The following is an 18,531-nucleotide window of genomic DNA, read 5'->3' as shown; positions in this document are numbered from 1 at the left end:
TCTGGACATTTTCCATTAAAACCTAAATTTTTCTTGTTTTTAAATCCAAGTGTTTCTTATACTCGTATATTGCGCTTATTTTTGTGATTTTCACAGGATAGCTTTTTTTTTCACAGGATAGCTAATATAAAGCTTTAATTAATTATGTTTCTGGGGAGAACACTATTTGGTACAAATTCTCAAGAATTTGCCATGACTTTAATTTTATCCATCGTAAAAGTGAAAGCACAATGCTTTTGCGTCACTTGTTCTTGTTTTTTAAATGTTTCATATTCTGTCATGCAATTATGAAACATTTTGAACTTTTTCCATTTACCTGTATGAGATATTGAAGTAAGTTGGAGTGTCAGTTCACCAGGTCAGCTTTTCAGTTGTCACGCTATGACGGAGAGGCGAACTTGGATGAAAAAACAACGTGCGATTTGAAAGACATTGATATTAAGTTTAAAATACGGAAATCTGGATTTTGCTTAGTTTCAATGAAAAATAGGAGGGGAGGAAAGAAGTAAAGGGGCTATGGTGATAGGTGAGGGAGTGGCCGTGACGGAAGAGAGGGAGGTTACGAGATTTTGCGGTCGAAAGTATTAGAGATCCAGTAGAAATTCGATTCGAAGGTCAAGAGAGGATGGTTTGGGGAAACATTTGTGTTTTGATCAGGACGACAGGGTTTGGGCACAGATAGTGAAGGTGAGGTCCTATCTAGGACTCTTATATCCTTCCTATGCATACTAGACTCTGGTTCTTAACCATCAGTCGGTAGAGTAAAGCATGATTTTTGGTAGTATTTTGGGATGATTCAATCGCATTTATTTTTTATTAAATTAGATAGGCCGATGGTGGTTAGCACTATCTCTGAAATAATTTTATTTTGTCTTCAGAATTTTGGAAACTGAAAAATAGCCAGTTTAGCCCAGAGTTTTCCATTTCTTTTGCTTAATTCTTCTATCAATCTAGTTCCTGAAATGTCTTACAATTTTCTCAATTACCTGTTCCCGAAAGTACCGAGTTGTACCTTATGCGGCCACCCACTATAGAATCACATACGCGGCCGAAGGAGTAAAAGTAAGACAGATACACTTCACAAGTAGGCATACGCCTTTACCCCCCGCCACACGCCCTTGCGGCGGCTTGCGGGATATTAAGTAGATGTAGATGTAGATACGAGTATGCCTTTCCACAATTTGTATTTTGTGGGCAATATGTCCTGAAAATTAAATGTGATGAGCCATTTTTTTTATTTTTCATTTTTTTTCAAATTAAATTCAAGAATGAGATTCTTTTGACTTTAATGTTTTTCTTAAAACTGACCTAAGGATAAACCATTTCATCTATGGAAACCTCAAAATATTAAAAACTAAATTGATCAAACCTTATATTGTAAGGTGAGTAAAGAGCTCATCTAATATTAAGACTAACGGTGGGTGGGATGCACACACTCATGATAAAGGGGCCAATTCCATTCCATATCGCGCATGTAGCTTCCCTCGATGACGGGTAACCTAAAATACCACAGCTAAGTAAGGCTGTGGGTGTCCAAAGACACGTCCTAGAACTGCCTTCCGGTCATTAATGCAGCACTATAGCAATATGAAATCACCCTTAAAAATTAACTTAAATTGAAAAATTGCAAGCTATATATTACTTTTTTGTCAAATACATCTTTTGCATATTAGTGAACAGTTTTGATTCTTTCAACTTTTTATCAATTTTTTCCGTTTGTTGATGTTTATTTTCCGAAAACAAATTTACCATCACTTTTGTGATGGAAACAAATCATTGTGAATCTGTTGTTAAATACGCCATCTAATTGCTTATTCAATGAACAAAAATAGCAATTATATAATGAAATAGACTCCGCCTGTATTTCAAAGAAAGAGAATGTTGATTTATTTACGAAATAGCTGTTGTATTTAGTGCGCGTGAGTGGATCATCCTCAACTCTAAGTGATGTGCATCAGGTTTTAATAGTACAAAATATTAACATTTAACAATCGATTATTTCCTCATGGCATAAAAGATATATCTTTGCACTAATAGAAAAGTAACCAGTTTGCTGGACTAGGTATTTTTATTCTTATATTGACAAAAGTTTATTTTGAATGCAAACTTCGATTATTTTTGCCTGGATAGGGTAATGTTTATGTCCACGTCAATTTAATACTTGAAATTCATTTCTTTTGCACGATAGCTGCACGCATTAATTCGTGTACATGTCTCATCACATTTTTATCTGATAGTAAATGCCAATCTGGTATTTCATTTAATCTACGCCAAGTGCATGCTTTTTGACCTTAACATTTTTGATTTGTTGAAATAATAAAGTAAAGATAATTCCATGTATTGGATGAGCTAACTTGTTGTTATAAATTCCATTAATGCTTTAATAATTTGTAATGGTAATGCAGGCGAACTATTTGATTTCCGCGAGTTCTCAAATGAATAGATGAGACATCCTCGCGTATACTCATAGAGGATCGCAATTAGTTTCCTGAAATTTAGAAACATAATTGTGTAGATTTAAGATTAATATTAAAGATTTACGCTCTTATCAACTCTCCTGAAGCTCTTTGGCCTTTTTCTTTTCTTTTCCAAAAGGAAACGTTTGAAAATAGGGAGCTAGAATTTTATCTTCTGCAGGTCATATTCTTAAAAAGTGACTCGGAAAAGAGGACAAAAAGGTATTTCTGGTCACAGCATAGATCGCGTATTATTAAAGTCTACTAATTGAATGCAAGATGAACGGTCAGCTCTAATGAGTAGTAGAAAGCGGTTCATAAGAGAGAGAGAGAGATTAAGTTCATAATCGTATATTACCTGATTTATCAATGGGTATAGTTAGTGCTGTGTGTGAAAGGTCGTAGTCGAAATGTATTGTTCTTATAAAGACGGAAATTCTAACTTGTTTTCATGCTATTTAATGTAAATATTTGATTAAATAATTTTTGGTTGATACCATAGACTTTACATTAAAGTAGGCAAATTCTCATAAATTCATAATACGAAGGACCCCAAAAACAACGATATGCCTTAAAAATAAATGTAGCCATTCAAATACGATTACATTTTTCCTGTGAAAGTATAGGAATTGTGTTCAAGTTATTTATTTATTCTTATCATCAAAACACTATCAACAACAGTTTTTCTGGAATATCACATTTCAACGAAATAAACATAAATAAGACTCAGGAATGATGGGGTACCGGAATGTGGTATTGGGCCAAGGGAGCGTAGGGATTACCGTAGAAAAATCCAGATAAGGAACTAGAATTGACTGTAGGTTGGGGATGATTGCCTGAATGCACGTACACAATATCTGAATGGATCTTACTTTATTCAAAATATTGGCTATTGCGTTAAGTTCTAGTCCTTAAACAAAAGCTACAAATTTCCAATTGTAAATTGGTCAAATATACATTTTTATTGGTATTTTACTATTTTAAATTTACTCAAACGGGACATCAATAAACGATATATTTCTTTGCTTCGCTTAAAAAATCACTACCTGACACTCTACACTAAAATAAACCCCTCTTCATTTCCACATACTTCCCTCTCCCTTCATTTTATTCACCATGACATTTCTATTCCTATCCCTTTCTCGTTTGCCTAACTGTTTCCTCTTTCTTCTATCACCGTCATCAACATCCCATTGAGCGCACCAATAAGTGCGCTCATTTTTCCATCCATACAGCTTTTCCGCTTCCTTTTGATTACTCCGATGTCCCCTTTCCTTACTTTACTATGTCCAGCACTTTCTCGTTTATTTTTCTTCTGGCAGTTTTACTTGCCCCCCCCCCCCCTTTCACACCCAAACCCACCCACACACATTTGAAAATCCTCCAATATACGCCCATCATCTTACTTCAGTGACCATATTTCCGCACCTTACACAATTAAATTCCTTATTAGAGTCATGAGCAGCCATTTGTTAACGTCTTAAACGTCCCAGTCATCAATTCCTTTCTTTTTGTCTGCATTTATTCTAATCCCATTCTTTCTCATCACATTTACATTCTGATGCGTTCATCAAGGATTGTATCTGCTTGGGTGCCTGGCTAAACTAAAACTAGGTCATCTGCAAACGTAACTCCTGACATTAGTTCTCCCCCCAGATTCGTTCCAGTTAAAAAGCACGAGTGACAATTGACACACTTATCTTACTCCTCTCCTTCCCACTTCCCATTCCGAATTTCCATCTGCTACTCGCACGCGAGCAGTCTGGGCCGTGTATGAGTTTCGGATAAGTCACCTACCCTTCCAGTCGCTATTTTTTTCAATACATTAAAAATTCCAAAGAAACTGCGGGAGATGCCGCAACAGTAACTTTTAACGGAGTCATCCGCTAATGTGCATTTCAATGCAACAATTTCAGAGCGTAAAAATCACTCGCCTTGACTGGGACCCGAACCCAGATCCCTCAATATCCGGTCGAGTGCTTTAGTCACTTAAGCTACCGAGGCGTCCTCTTAAACTCTGAAATTTTGGGGCTTTTAAAAGAGTTTAAGAGGACGCCTCGGTAGCTTAAGTGGCTAAAGCACTCGACCGGATATTGAGGGATCTGGGTTCGGGTCCCAGTCAAGGCGAATGATTTTTACGCTCTGAAATTGTTGCATTGAAATTTTCAATACATTAATTAATCTATCCGAGCACTCCTTCAAAAGTCTTCTCAAAATATATGAAATGAAGAAATAACTACATTCTATGCCCTTCTCTATTGGTGACTCTATTACTGCTGTAGCATCACGCGCATCTCTCCCCTTTGTGAACGCATATTCATTTTATACTACAAGTAATAGTATGCTAACCTCTTCGTTCGGATAGATGAAGAGAGTATGCCTTGCTATTCAGGTCACATAGTGACGTAGCAAATAAATAGCGGGATAAAATAGATGGAAAGAGTAACCGTGAAACATTTTCCGACCTGGAGGTGACTCCACAATAATAATAGGTTTTATTTTTATTTTTATGATATATTTAGGATATATATGCTCCTAAGCTCCCTCGTCACGGCCTCTCGTAACGCATCCAGCGATCCGTGGCGACATCCTTTCCATAGGGATTTGAGGCGGCGGAAGAGAAAAATGTCTGGTGAGGTAACATTAGGGCTGTAGGGTGATTTAGGCATGGTCGAGCAGCCCTTTGCAGTTCCGTGAGCGAGTTTTCTTTTGTTCCGTTTGAAGTAACTCTCCGGGTTAAAAGTGATTTCAACCTCTTATTTTCCTGTGTCCAGTTTTTTCCGCTACAAATAATTACTTCTTATTTTAAGTCATGAGATAATTTGAATTATTTGGATAAAATGTTTTCACATTTCGATAAAATGGTTTTGCGAATCATTTTCACGCATGGCTTATTGGAGACAATTTATTTTTGATACTTGATTCACATTGAAAAAGACAACATTCAACGACTGTTCCAGAATTAGTAGGATTGAGTCGATTTAAAAAATGTTTCCAGAATTGATACAGTCACTCAAAAGTTTTTGAAGTCACCTTTGCGCGTCCACAGACCGCTGTCAACGGGTTTTCGACTCATTGTACGCCTTCTGGAAGACGGCGCCCAGAATGCCGCTAAGCTCCCTCGTCTAGGCATATTGTAAAGCTTCCATTGAACCGTATTGACGTCCTTTCAGCACGGATATGGGACGGTGGAAGTGGCAGAAATCTGATGGGGCAACGTCGGAGCTGTAGGACTTTTACTAACATGGCCGAGAAGCTCTTGGCAGTTCCGTTTGAGAGTTTCTTTTGTTCGTCCGAGAGCACTCGCGGTAACTACTTCGCACACAACTTTTTCATGGCCATGTTTTCGTTCGCAAGTCGATGCATATTATTTATAGGGATGTCAAGTTCATCAGAAACCATGAGAACACTTAATCTGTGATTCCTGTCCACAAAGCCTTCACTCCTGCAATATTTTCGTTACTTTTTGAGGACGAAGGGTATCCTGAGCGTTTGTAGTCTTCAGCAATTTATTTTCTCTCGATTCAACACCAGATATACCCTTGGCGTTATCACCATAATCTGGCTTGAGCATGTCATAAGTACATTTCCCAGTTTTGCCCAGTTTCACGCAATATTTGATGGCGTAGCGCTGTTCCAATGACCAGTTAATGACGAAGTGTAACGTGGTCACGTTTTAGTGGTTTTGAAAACGAACGATCCGTGCCCCACAAAGGCTGGGAGCCAATTGTCCCCGGAATTCAACCTTACCTAAGACTCCCCTTCCTCGCAGCCAGTCAGAGAAACCACCGCCCGTCTGCCAGTCTATTCGGGAAAAAATAAGTCATACTTCTTTTTGGACCAACCTTGTAGATAGCGGTTGGCATATATAAGACAATTATCGTCAGTTAAGTGTTAAAGTTAACCTTTGAGTTCCTTTGAGTCAAATTCTAAAATGATATTCACTGCTGAATGGTGCGGCAGAGGAAATTCTTTCTGTCTAAATAATGCATAGAATAAATGTCACGGACCTTCCCATGTTCCTCTTATTAATTAGGTCATTGAACACAATAACAGGGATGAAAATTCATCAATCCCGGACAAGTGTTTACTTTTGATCAAAAGTTATATTTTAATTTACAATAATTTTACACTTTCAAGCAAAATTATCCTTCGGTTTTCAGCCATTGCTAAGATTAAATTTACAATTGTGCCCAGAATTTTAATACTTTCAAGCCGATCAGTGTAAAATGATAGGCTGTAATAAAATTTTATCATTGTTGTTTTTAAGTACTTGTATTTGAAAATAACAGTTTTTATCGTAAAACTGAAAGGTTTGAGGCATAAAATACATAAAAAACGTTACATATTTTTAACAGCGTAAAATTATTTTATAAAAAAATACAATGAAGGAAAATTGGTTTCAACAAAATGTGACACCAACAATTTATAACATAATTAAATCAGAATGAAATCAGTACTGGTAACATAAATATACAATTAACAAAAAAATTGGACTAATCCATTTCTGTAGCATAATTTATTCTATGATATTCATACTTTGAACTACTCGTACATTTCCAGACAAAGTAACAAAAAACGATTTCATTTTAAAATTACCAATAGTCTGGTGCATTTTAAAAATATTCAGTGACGAATATCACATTTGTGAGAACGTAGCCACGAAACTTTTGTCATATATATCCAAACGCTTCTGTGGAATTTATAAATTAAAGCGATGGAATCTCGTAGATCAATCTTGGATGTCTTTCTTGAAAATGGATGATTTGAGGATATGCGAGAGGCAGCCTGTCTCAACAGTTTTGAAATCTGCCACAAGAGACGAATATAGCCGCCTTTCTTTTAATCTGAGCCATTTTAGTTTTTTTATAGCAGTCTGTTACATTATTTCACCGATTTAAATCACCCAGAAATCGCAATGCAGCATTCCTTCTCACCTGGAAGTGATGGTTAATTTCTTCATAAGCATTTATTAACACGTTAAAACCTTAATCAAAATGAGGAAAAGTGATTGTAATAACAAATTTTACGTACATTCTGTGGAAAAATATTTCTTATCTTATATACGAGGGTCGTTAAATAAGTCTTTAGAAGAAAATAGGGAAACAAAATATTTTGGGTAATATTTATTTTTATTCGGCAACACAGTATCCTTTTATATCAATAAACCTTTCCCAGCGTGTCTCCAACTTTTTTAAATCGTTAAAAAAATAGAATTTCGGAATGTCCTCAAAATAGGCATCTATGTTGGCGATGAATTGCTCGTTTGACATGATTCGAGTAATTTTTTTCTAGTTTAAAAATGAAAGTCATTTGGAGCCAAATTTATTGAATACAGTGGATGATGTAATAATTCGAACTTGGGTTTTATAAGTTGCCGCCATAGAAACTTTGCAGGTATATCTGTGTATTCTTTTTATGTAAGAGAATTTTTTTCTTAATCAAATAATATTTTTTCTTGACTTCTTCGCTCAATTGCTGCAAGAACGATGCATAGTACTGTCCATTTTGAAAGCATTTCATGTATATGATTCCGCGTATCACCCCAAAAATCTCGCACCTTGTTTGCTGATTTCACCGTTCGCTTTCTTTGGAATCAGATTACCTTAAGAAACCTGCTGTTTCGACTGTTTCTTTGTCTCTTGTGTTTAGTAGTGTATCCATGTTTCTTTTACAATAATTTTTTTTTTACAATTATGTATCTTTGCGTCAACTCTTTAGAGATGCGATGCGAGATATATATATATATATATATATATATATATATATATATATATATATATATATATATATATATATATATATGCGAGAATATGGAAAGTCTGCAGAGGAAGGGGGAAATCGGTGCGCTTTACAGCATAGTTAAATCTTTATCGGGAAGTAAGAAAGGGAGATCAACGATAGCAGTTAGAGATAAGGCCGGTAAGGTAATAGTTGACGCAGGAAAGATCCAAGAGAGATGGAAGGAATATGTAGAAGACCTGTATAGTAAAGAGCTTAGACCAACAAAGTTAGACATTGAAAAGGAACATGACGTAGAGGAAGATAGCTTAGGTCCAGGCATACTAGACAATGAGATAGAAAGGGCATTACGGGAGATGAAACTAAATAAGGCCGTGGGGGTAGATAACATTCCCGTGGAACTTTTGAAATGCTTGGGAAAATGTGGGAGGAAGAGGCTATATGGGCTGATCCGTAGTATTTATGAGGAGGGAATCTGGCCGGAAGACTTTGTGAGATCAGTTTTAGTTCCTATTCCGAAAAAGGTAAAGGCCACGTCATGTGAGGACTATAGGACAATTAGTTTGATATCCCACGCAGCTAAGGTTGTTCTCAGGATCATAAACAAAAGGATAGAGAGTAGGGCAAATGATTACTTAGGGGATGATCAGTTTGGGTTTAGGAAGGGGAGAGGTACGCGTGATGCCATTGCAGTAATGAGATTATTAATCGAGAGGAATATAGAACACAACCAGGAGGTATTTGCCTGTTTCGTAGATTTCGAAAAAGCGTTTGATAGAGTAAATTGGGAAAAACTAATGAGTATATTGCAGAAAATAGGAATAGATTGGAGGGAAAGGAGGCTAATCCGCAATCTGTACATGTCTCAGACTGCCCAGGTGAGGGTGGGAAACGGGGAGTCCGGTTTGGCAGTGTTAGGAAGGGGAGTAAGGCAGGGTTGCCCATTATCACCGTTGCTTTCAACCTGTATGCAGAGGAAATGATTAAAGAGGAATGGGAAGAACTGGAGGTAGGAATGAAGGTGGGTGGGGAATTCGTAAAATTAGTTAGGTTTGCTGATGACCAAGTTTTAGTTTGTCAGTCAGCCAAGGGGTTACACGCATTGCTTAGTGAATTGGAAATTCAGTGCAACAGGTATGGGATGAGATTCAATATTAATAAAACAAAGGTTATGCGATTTTCTAGAAAGAAAAAGGCTAAGCTTAACGTTAAAATAGGAGGGAAAAAACTAGAGCAGGTAGAACAGTTTACGTATCTCGGTAGTGTTTTGGACCAACACGGTCAAAGTAGTAGGGACGTAAGGAGAAGAATTGCGCTAGGCAAAGAGGCTTTCACAAGGAGGAGGGAGTTGATGACAGGGACTTTGAGTAAGGATGTTAAGAAAAGACTCGTAAAAACTTTGATATGGAGCGTAGCTATGTACGGAGCGGAAACGTGGTCATTGAAGCAGGAGGATAGACGTAGATTGGAGGCTTTTGAAATGTGGGTGTGGAGAAGAATGGAGAAGGTGAAATGGACAGAGAAGAAAACAAATGAGGAAGTACTTGGTATGGTGGGCGAAGAGAGGGGTTTGTTGGGAGCAATCCTATGGAGGCAGGAAAAGTGGATGAAGGGGGTGTTGACCGGCAGTGGGATGTTGAAGACTGTGATAGAGGGTAGAATGTTGGGCAAAAGAGGAAAGGGAAGGAACAGGATAGGGATGTTGGACGGGATGAAGGGAGGAAGGAAGTACTCAGAGATGAAGAGGGACCTGATATAGAGTAGGATTATTGATTTTGTGTTTTGTTAGGAGTAATAAAATATTTGTTTGGTAGTTGTGTCAGTCCAAAAACCTACCTTAACCGGTAGATTACTTAAAAAAAAAATATATATATATATATATATATATATATGTATGTATATCTATATATATATATTTACACACACTATTTAAATAGTTATTTTTAAACTATTAAAAATATAATCAAAAATAAAATAATTGAATGTAAATACATATGCATCCAAATATGTGTGCATTTATTTACACACCCACATTTAATATTTATATATTTATTTATTTCTTTATTTATTCAAACAATTATGTATCTTTGCGTCAACTCTTTAGAGATGCGACGGACTTGTCAGGAAGTGCAAAAACAGCCTCCGAATCGATAATGCAATTGTGTTTATTCTTCATGGAGCGCCAAGGGCGCATCCTGGCGGGCTTTTTTTTTGGACGATTTCGTCATATTATACTATATATATATATTTGAAAAGAAAGACTTCAGCGTCAAATTTCACTTTCCCTTATATCTATATCCATGCGAATGAATAATTGCTCGCCATATGGCGGGTTTTCGTGTTTGAATAAATAAAGAAATAAATAAATATATAAATATTAAATGTGTGTGTGTGTAAATAAATGCACACATGTTTGGATGCATATGTATTTACATTCAATTATTTTATTTTTGATTATATTTTTAATAGTTTAAAAATAACTATTTAAATAGTGTGGGTAAATATATATATATATACATATATACATATATATATATATATATATATATATATATATATATATATATATATATATATATATACTTGTGCGTCGCCGAAGAGCGTTCCATTTCGAAGATATTTCATCTATATATATATATATATATATATTTGAATTAATATACTCTACAAGTTTTTATTTATGTTGTTTAAATTTATATGATTGAAATTTTTATTTTGTATTCATCAATGTTTATTAATATGGGTAAAAAGGAAACAACCATATCTTTTGAAGTATTATTTTGCTGTTAAACATGACTAAGACTAATTTATAATACGCGCAAAAAATTAAAAATAATTGAGTGATGTTAAAGGTACAATTGAATGATTCAACAAACACTGATTTATGTTACATTTATGTAATCATGAAAACTTTTCGTTTATGTAATGAAGACTAGAGGGACTCAGTTGACAGAGAACCATTTTATGTTGACCTGGCTATTTACTTTTATTTTCACATGGAATTGGTATTATATTTCCTGTATTTTTTAACATTTAAAAACCTATAATATGTACGCTTTTGACACGAGTAAGATCCTGGAGCTTGAGGATTGATGTCTTAATAATAAATACTGTTTATTGGAATAAAATATAATTAAATATATTCCACAAAATATCTTTAAAAAAGGCAAGGAAGAGTTATTTCTCTCCTGAGTTCCTCAATGAACTATAGGCGGTCAAAGTTTAAAATAATAGCCTGGTTGATGGGATCTTTTCAAAGTGTTTTCACCGACAGGTGAAAGGTATGCTTTTAAAATGTTCGTTAGGAAAAACTGGCTGGCGAAATTTTATGGCGCGGTGAAGAAACTAGTATGTTTTTCATCCAATCTCGCTAAGTGGAAGGATTATACTGGGATTACAGCTCCTGAAATGGTTTGCTTTCCCCCTCCAAACATTATAGCAGCCTCAGTTCCCTGTACGTTCTTCTCGCCTACCCCTTCATTGAATGTCTAATTTATGTCTCCGCATTTATTTTCGCCCGCCGCACCACACCGCCACCCGCCCGGGGCCTGCAGTGGCATTATCGGAGGCGACGCTGAGACGATTTGCGCGGGCATGCCCCGTTCGAACGGCTACGCAGCTGCTTTTAACTGCTTTCGGACGGAAAGTGGAGGGGTTATGGGTGGCAGAGGCGGAGGAGGGACCCGTTTGTCCGCGCTTTCGAAACCAATTTATGTAAAACAAAAGCGGTGGTTTTGTCGTTGTACCTATTAACTGACACGATGTCAACTGTTTTTGTACGCCCACCCCCTCCGATGCCTCTTCACACTTCTCCTCACATAAACGCGGAACTAACCCTCCATTGTTTGTGTGTATGTGTGCATGAGAGATAGCAAGAGAGAGAGAGAGGGAAGGAGGTGGGAAGAAGGGGAGGGTTTGGACATTGGGCGGTGGCCTCTAGGTCGTGTTAATTGCACACGCCCGCGGGGTCCAAGCAAAAATATGGTGTTGGAATAACCGCTTAAGCGATTGTTCAGCGCTTGGAAATTAGGGATCAGCGCTTTTACTTATCCACCCCTGCTTCCCCATTTGGATAGTCTCTGGTGAAAAGTGGTCCATTACGAGAGTTGAGATGAGGTAGATTTTTGTTTGGCCACAAAGACGGAGCATCGTTAACGCCGCAGTGTTGAAATCTTGACCGTTCATGTCGCAAACACCGACATCGTCCCAAAATAAAGGGTATGATTTCATTTCATGATTCATCTCTCACCATTATACCCCTATTTTAAAGATATCTCAATGCAGTGAGTTCTTTGATCGCCTTTGTTGGCGACTCCTTACAGAAGTAAGGATTGATAAATATGGACATCATGTGGAATCAGTATTTCTACCACCTTGATAAGATTGCGTATTTTTTACGAGCTTGATTGATCAACAAAAAAGCCAGAAACCTTCCTGGTTCATTAAACATATGAAAAGTATGTATGCAAAGTTACAGAATAGTTTTGCATTCATTTGACTGGCTCTCAATAATCATAAGTTTACAACTTGGCAAATGAAATTAGTGGACATCTGTACGATAATCTATGCAACTGTAAGATTTGCATCGATATATTATTTGTTAAATCTTCTTATTCACAATGTTCCATAAGAACTTTATCAATACTTATACTTCTATTTGTATTAAGCCCAAGGAAGGCTTGAGAGTTACTTAAACTGTTGTGTGCAAATAGCATTTGCTCTGTAATCCAATGATCTCATTAAATTATTCCGCCAGGAATTCGATTCCTTCTGGTGCCTTTTTCGCGTCGTAGTTACAGTTGATCTACTATGTAACTTCTAACCTCAAAGCATCTGAAACCAAAGTTGGTACTTTCGTCCTCAAATATTTTATTTAATTTATCTTAGTATATTTTTTAACATTGTATCTCATATATGAGTTTTGAAAACGTACAGATATGAAGATTTTTTTGCTCTATAATCTTATATATATATTTGTAGGATATAAGTATTGTATATATATATACTCTAATCTTTGTAGGATTCGGAATTCTTCCTTATCCCACTGTAATCCCACGTGACAAGGAAACGTGCTTAGGAACACATTATCTACCGATTTCCTGAAATTATCCGGTAAAATAGAGAGAGATAGAGAGTTGGAGAAAGCCATAAATCTTGGCAGGGAAGAATTGGGAAACCAAACCTTGCTCATATCCCGCCGTGGGACCATGATTTATGGCGGACGATGTTTATTACTGACCTCTAACCAAGCCATCAACTATTCCCTCTGCACAAAACAGATACAGCTCGCTTGAGGCGTTTCTTCCGTTTGTTTTCATTAAACGTGGAATCAAAGGCTTAGGTAACACGTGGGTGCTTCTGGACTAACAATTCTGGTGAAAATTTCGTTTCTGCAGTCGCGCTATGTGACATTGTGTGGTGGGACTCGAATGGTCAGTGTTTGGATTAATTCGTTAATCCTTGGAAAAACCTAAAACGATTTCATTCTTCTCAGTTTGATGAAAGCGGCTATTAGAATATTTTCTAGGTGGGTTTTAAGTTATTTTCGCAATGAATGGTTACCATGACGGAAAAAGTATATTTTAATTTACATTTTCCAATAGATACAGAGATCGTTATAGTAGTTGTTTGTTCAAATTATGCATGGCAACCCTAAACTTTATACTTTATTTGGTTCATAATTAGATCAGATAACGTAAAACTACTTTCCGCGCTGCGGATGCGATAGTTTATCTATTCATCAAATGCAGCGATAAAACCAGAATTAAATTTACTTAAACAATTATGTTTTTACGAATATACTTTAGACTTTATTCAGTTCTACTCGAATGACGCGAAAAATTGGTGTATATATTTTAAACAATTGATTGATTCTCCGGTTATTTCTAGCGTTTATTGAAATTTACGAGAATGAAAGATGAGTATGCCATTTATACTGAGTTTTCCCTGCCTCTTAGGCTTTTCCTTATCTTTTAGCGTATTATTGAGAAAAATAAATCATATTGCATTAAAATAATTGGTATTATTATGTTTAAATATTCTAGTAAACAGAATTATCTTTTGAAACAATGGATTATTTAGTTTTTATAGCAAATTAAAAAAATAACAAAGCCTGATTTTCTATGACAACAGTCTTCAGTACCTAATATACCTGATTTGCGTTTCAGAGGTTCTCGTTTTACCACTGCAATAGTCAACGTAGCCATATTAAACGTTCGCTCGTATGTTTCCTTTTTGTCTTTATCTTTTACCAGCTATCGATCGAGCAATCAAAATATCAGCCATCAGTTGTAGCTATCGGGGATAGTGAAAAAAAGATTATGTTTTAGATACTTAGTTTAGGTAACTTATTAAAATATGAAGTATTAATTCCAAGGAGGTCGAAGTGCCCTGAGAAACTCAAAGCAACATCGGCATTTGTCCCCTTATTCTATGAACATTGCTAATTTAAATTGATATCCTATGGAATTCCTTTAAGATTAACACATTACATATCATCTCCATCTAAATAAAAGTATGCAAGCCACCACAGTGCATGGATACACGTATATATTTTTGAAGAAATACATTTAGATCTGTACACTGATCTTTCTGCATTCTCATCATATATCCATTGAGTCGTGGGTGTTAAATCCATACCGTTGAATTCTCCCAGTTCGTTCTATTTTATAACTCGTAAACAAAGCTGTTCCTCTACAATGCTTTAAAACGTTGTGTTTATTCAGGGAAAGGTATACATTTCTCCTTTCACTTTCAGTAGTAATCCCTTTATATCATACCTTTCAAGTTTGATATTGAACAAAGACTCATTAGCGTATCATATAACGGAATGGAATGGCTCAGGTGGGAAGTGAAAAGACTCAATATTATCATCGGCTAATAAGACTTTTAAGACAAGCGCTACGAGGTAGGAGAGGTATGACACGGATTAGAAATGGAAATTCACCGGATATTTGGAACAGTTAGAATAAATTATTTTAGGTGTTTCAATAAAACACTATTTTGCACCTAGAAATAAAATGCAATTCAATTATCGATTAGAGTATTTAGGTTTACAAATTGCTCATGAAAAACAATTTAGAAAAAACTGACGTTCCCAAAGTCCAATATATTTGGGTTTTGCGTTTATTCGGAGATTATTTAAGTTATTATTCTTGCAATGGATATCTAATTATTTGAAGAAAGCCTATCAAAATCAATAACGTCCTTATTAAGGAAAAAATATTTAATTACAATTTTTGTGGCGTAAACACAAGAAACAGTAGGTCTATAGGTAATATAGTACCAATACCTTTTTTTTATTTATTACGAGTGTTACCCTAAAGTAATTGGTTTTTATTAATATTTGTACATGCGAGACAGCTTTTAGTAGGAGTGAAAGCACTAACAACAGGAATATTTCAATTTAAAAATCCGGTTATCATAAGATAAATAATGCACTGCAAATCTCATTATACTTCCTTGTATCTCACAGCCTTTAAAAATGTTACCATACTAAATAAAATATTTCTTCCAAAATGTTATTGGTGAAATAACAAGCGTAAACGTATTACCTAACTCCTAAATTCAAATAAACCAAGAACTCAAATAAACGTTTTTAGAACTTTAATTTATATAATAACGTGTAAAACTTTAGATGTTTATTTACTATATTTTATTTTAATGTTTATCAATCTAATCGATGGTTAATATACAATCAAAAACTAAAGATAGTTATTTTTTCCAAGTTTATAACGTAATTATGCGTCAAAGCAGGGACATGTGCGTAATTAGGGAAATTTCGAGGAAGGAAGGTAATCAGGCGACCAAGAGAGGGCAGCTGGAAAAAGGGAATTAGCGGAAAGGTATGCGGAAAGGAAGGTTTCCGGGAATTGTTAAGGGTAAAAGGGGTAGAGTGCATTTGTAGACAACAAGAAAGGGGCCGAGGAAAGGTTTCAGTGGAATGGGGAGTCTAGAAGTGAAATGATGGTAAATGGCTAATGGGATTACACAAGTGAAGATGAGTTTAGATGGAGTGGATGGTGGTGAGTAATGGGAAACGAGCAGAAATTTTGTCCCTGAATAGGTGATTTGATTCCGAAAAGATATAATTTCTTCGTTTTTGTGGAACAACTATCCAACTTTGGACAATCCCCATTAGAGAAAATTTTGGGAAAATTGAGAAACAATGCACGATCAGCGGCATGAAAATTGCACACCTGATTTGGACAATTATATACGATTTCGTACATTTGTGCGATTATTTACTCTTAGGACAAAGGGATTCTTGCTTATATTTTCCCACCAAACATGTTTATTGGTGTCAGTTGAATCCTTAATTCTGCGTCGGCGCTGGTCGTATCGAGACATGGGTAGCAATCACCAATCTTGCAATTCATTTTTACAATATCATTTTATTTTTGCTTCGCGTGCACGCTTGTTTGACGACACTTAGGGTGGTGTCCTTTGAGGGAGTATATCTTTTTTGGGAATACGAAAAAGCTAGATGGTGCCAATTCGGGAGTGTAAAAAAGTCTTAAAGACGTTGCAGAAGGATTTCGTAGGCAGACCCTCGAATTTGCTTTAGGTTGTCCATAAAGATCCTCAGGAGGAGTTAAGTGCAGATCTTTCACATTGCCAACATTTAAGTGATAATGGTGTGCACTATCATCATGCGCAAAATTAAATGATTTAATTCAGGAAATCAGAACTTCACGTGGACCTTAGGACAATAATGTTATTGATACTTTTTATATACACATTGGATATCATTGATACAGACATACGGAGGAATGTCTTTTAATATCATTCTGAAGGTTTTATTCTCAGTTTAATATTCGTCGAGGGTTAAAAAGCAAGTGTCAACCGTATTGCAAGGTTACTTCAACAAGGAAATAGAAAACACCTTCTTCAGAGATAACCGAGCACCACAAGGGAGAATCTTCGAATATAAGTGGGTACAAAAGATTGATTCGTTGTTAAAACTATAGAATCACTCTTTCTGCTTCATTTAAGAGACGGACAATATATAAATCTTGAGAAAATAGACGACCCATTTCTAGACGACAAGAAATATGGCATTTCAGACCTATTCCATCCAGATTGTGTTGCAATTGCGTCAAGTAATGTTTATTCTGGATTCCAGAAATATTTTGAGACAGTGAGTTGACAAATAAATATAAAGGTATGCGAAAGTGGCTGGGTGGGCGTGTCAGGACCTCGATATGCCATCGGTTGATTCCGGCTCTTTCTTATTAAACTAAGCCAAGAGCTTCACATAGTAAAAGTTTTCGTGTAATGAAAATAAAAGTTTTCTTTTTAACGTCTTTTTTTAGGTATATTGAATTAAAAAAAGTTCTTTTTCTCCCTCCTCGACCCGAATTTATGCTCATGTATCCTTGTGTATAGGCCACACAAAAATACAATACTGTACAGCTAATTGCATACCCTCGAGGATAAGGTATTCGTTTCGAATATCCAATAGATCAAATACGAGTATATACAGGTATATATATACCTGTATGTATGATAACGTCGTATTACAAAGAAAATAAGTACCAATGCAACAAAATTAAAGTAAATATAAATTCAGTACGACATGAGGATAAGGCTGTATAAATGCAGTACTGTAATAGGAGAAGGCTGTGTAATATTTTCGGCATATGGGATTTTGATATTCCACATAAATTATTGAAATCGACGAAACATAAACGGTAGATCTTAAAAAATTAGAAATTTCGAGACATATTCTAAATAATTAATTTATTAACTCTTTGATGATTTACATCCATACTACCAATGCAAAAAATGCTTATTTAAATATATTCGTTACTTTTCACATGGGTTCCAATTTTTTTTCCTCTAGCTGATTACAATAAAAACTTAAACAAAATACATATTCCGCTCACCCCCTTTATCGATCCACTATTATTCTACCCATCTCAAGGGGAAATCATCGATTAGAATACCACAAGGTGGGAAACGAAAGACATGTCTTCCGGAGCTGTACCAAGTTCCGGTAACATTTGATGCCGTAGTAGTCTTTTGGGGCCAGCTCGGTGGTCATGTGATCACGAACTCCTTGACATCCAACACGTTAGGGTGTTTATGGCGGCCCTTGTACACGATAGGTTGATGCGTCCGGTGCAAACATCTAATCGCTTTTAAGCCCTTGAGACCCGTATTGCTCTGGGCCCAAGAGACAGACTGGCGTTTGAATAATGAGGAATAGCTTGAAGCGGACGATCTATTGAAAGTGACCAGACGTTAAGAAGTGAAGTAATTTTCCTTTCATTAATTTTCTGAGTTAAGCCTAAATATGGTGTTAGAGACCTACTTAAAAGATAACTAACGC

This window comes from Hetaerina americana, unplaced genomic scaffold (assembly GCF_022747635.1).
Source record: "Hetaerina americana unplaced genomic scaffold, ioHetAmer1.1.p SCAF_4, whole genome shotgun sequence".
Taxonomy (NCBI): domain Eukaryota; kingdom Metazoa; phylum Arthropoda; class Insecta; order Odonata; family Calopterygidae; genus Hetaerina; species Hetaerina americana.
This window is presented reverse-complemented; position numbering follows the sequence as displayed.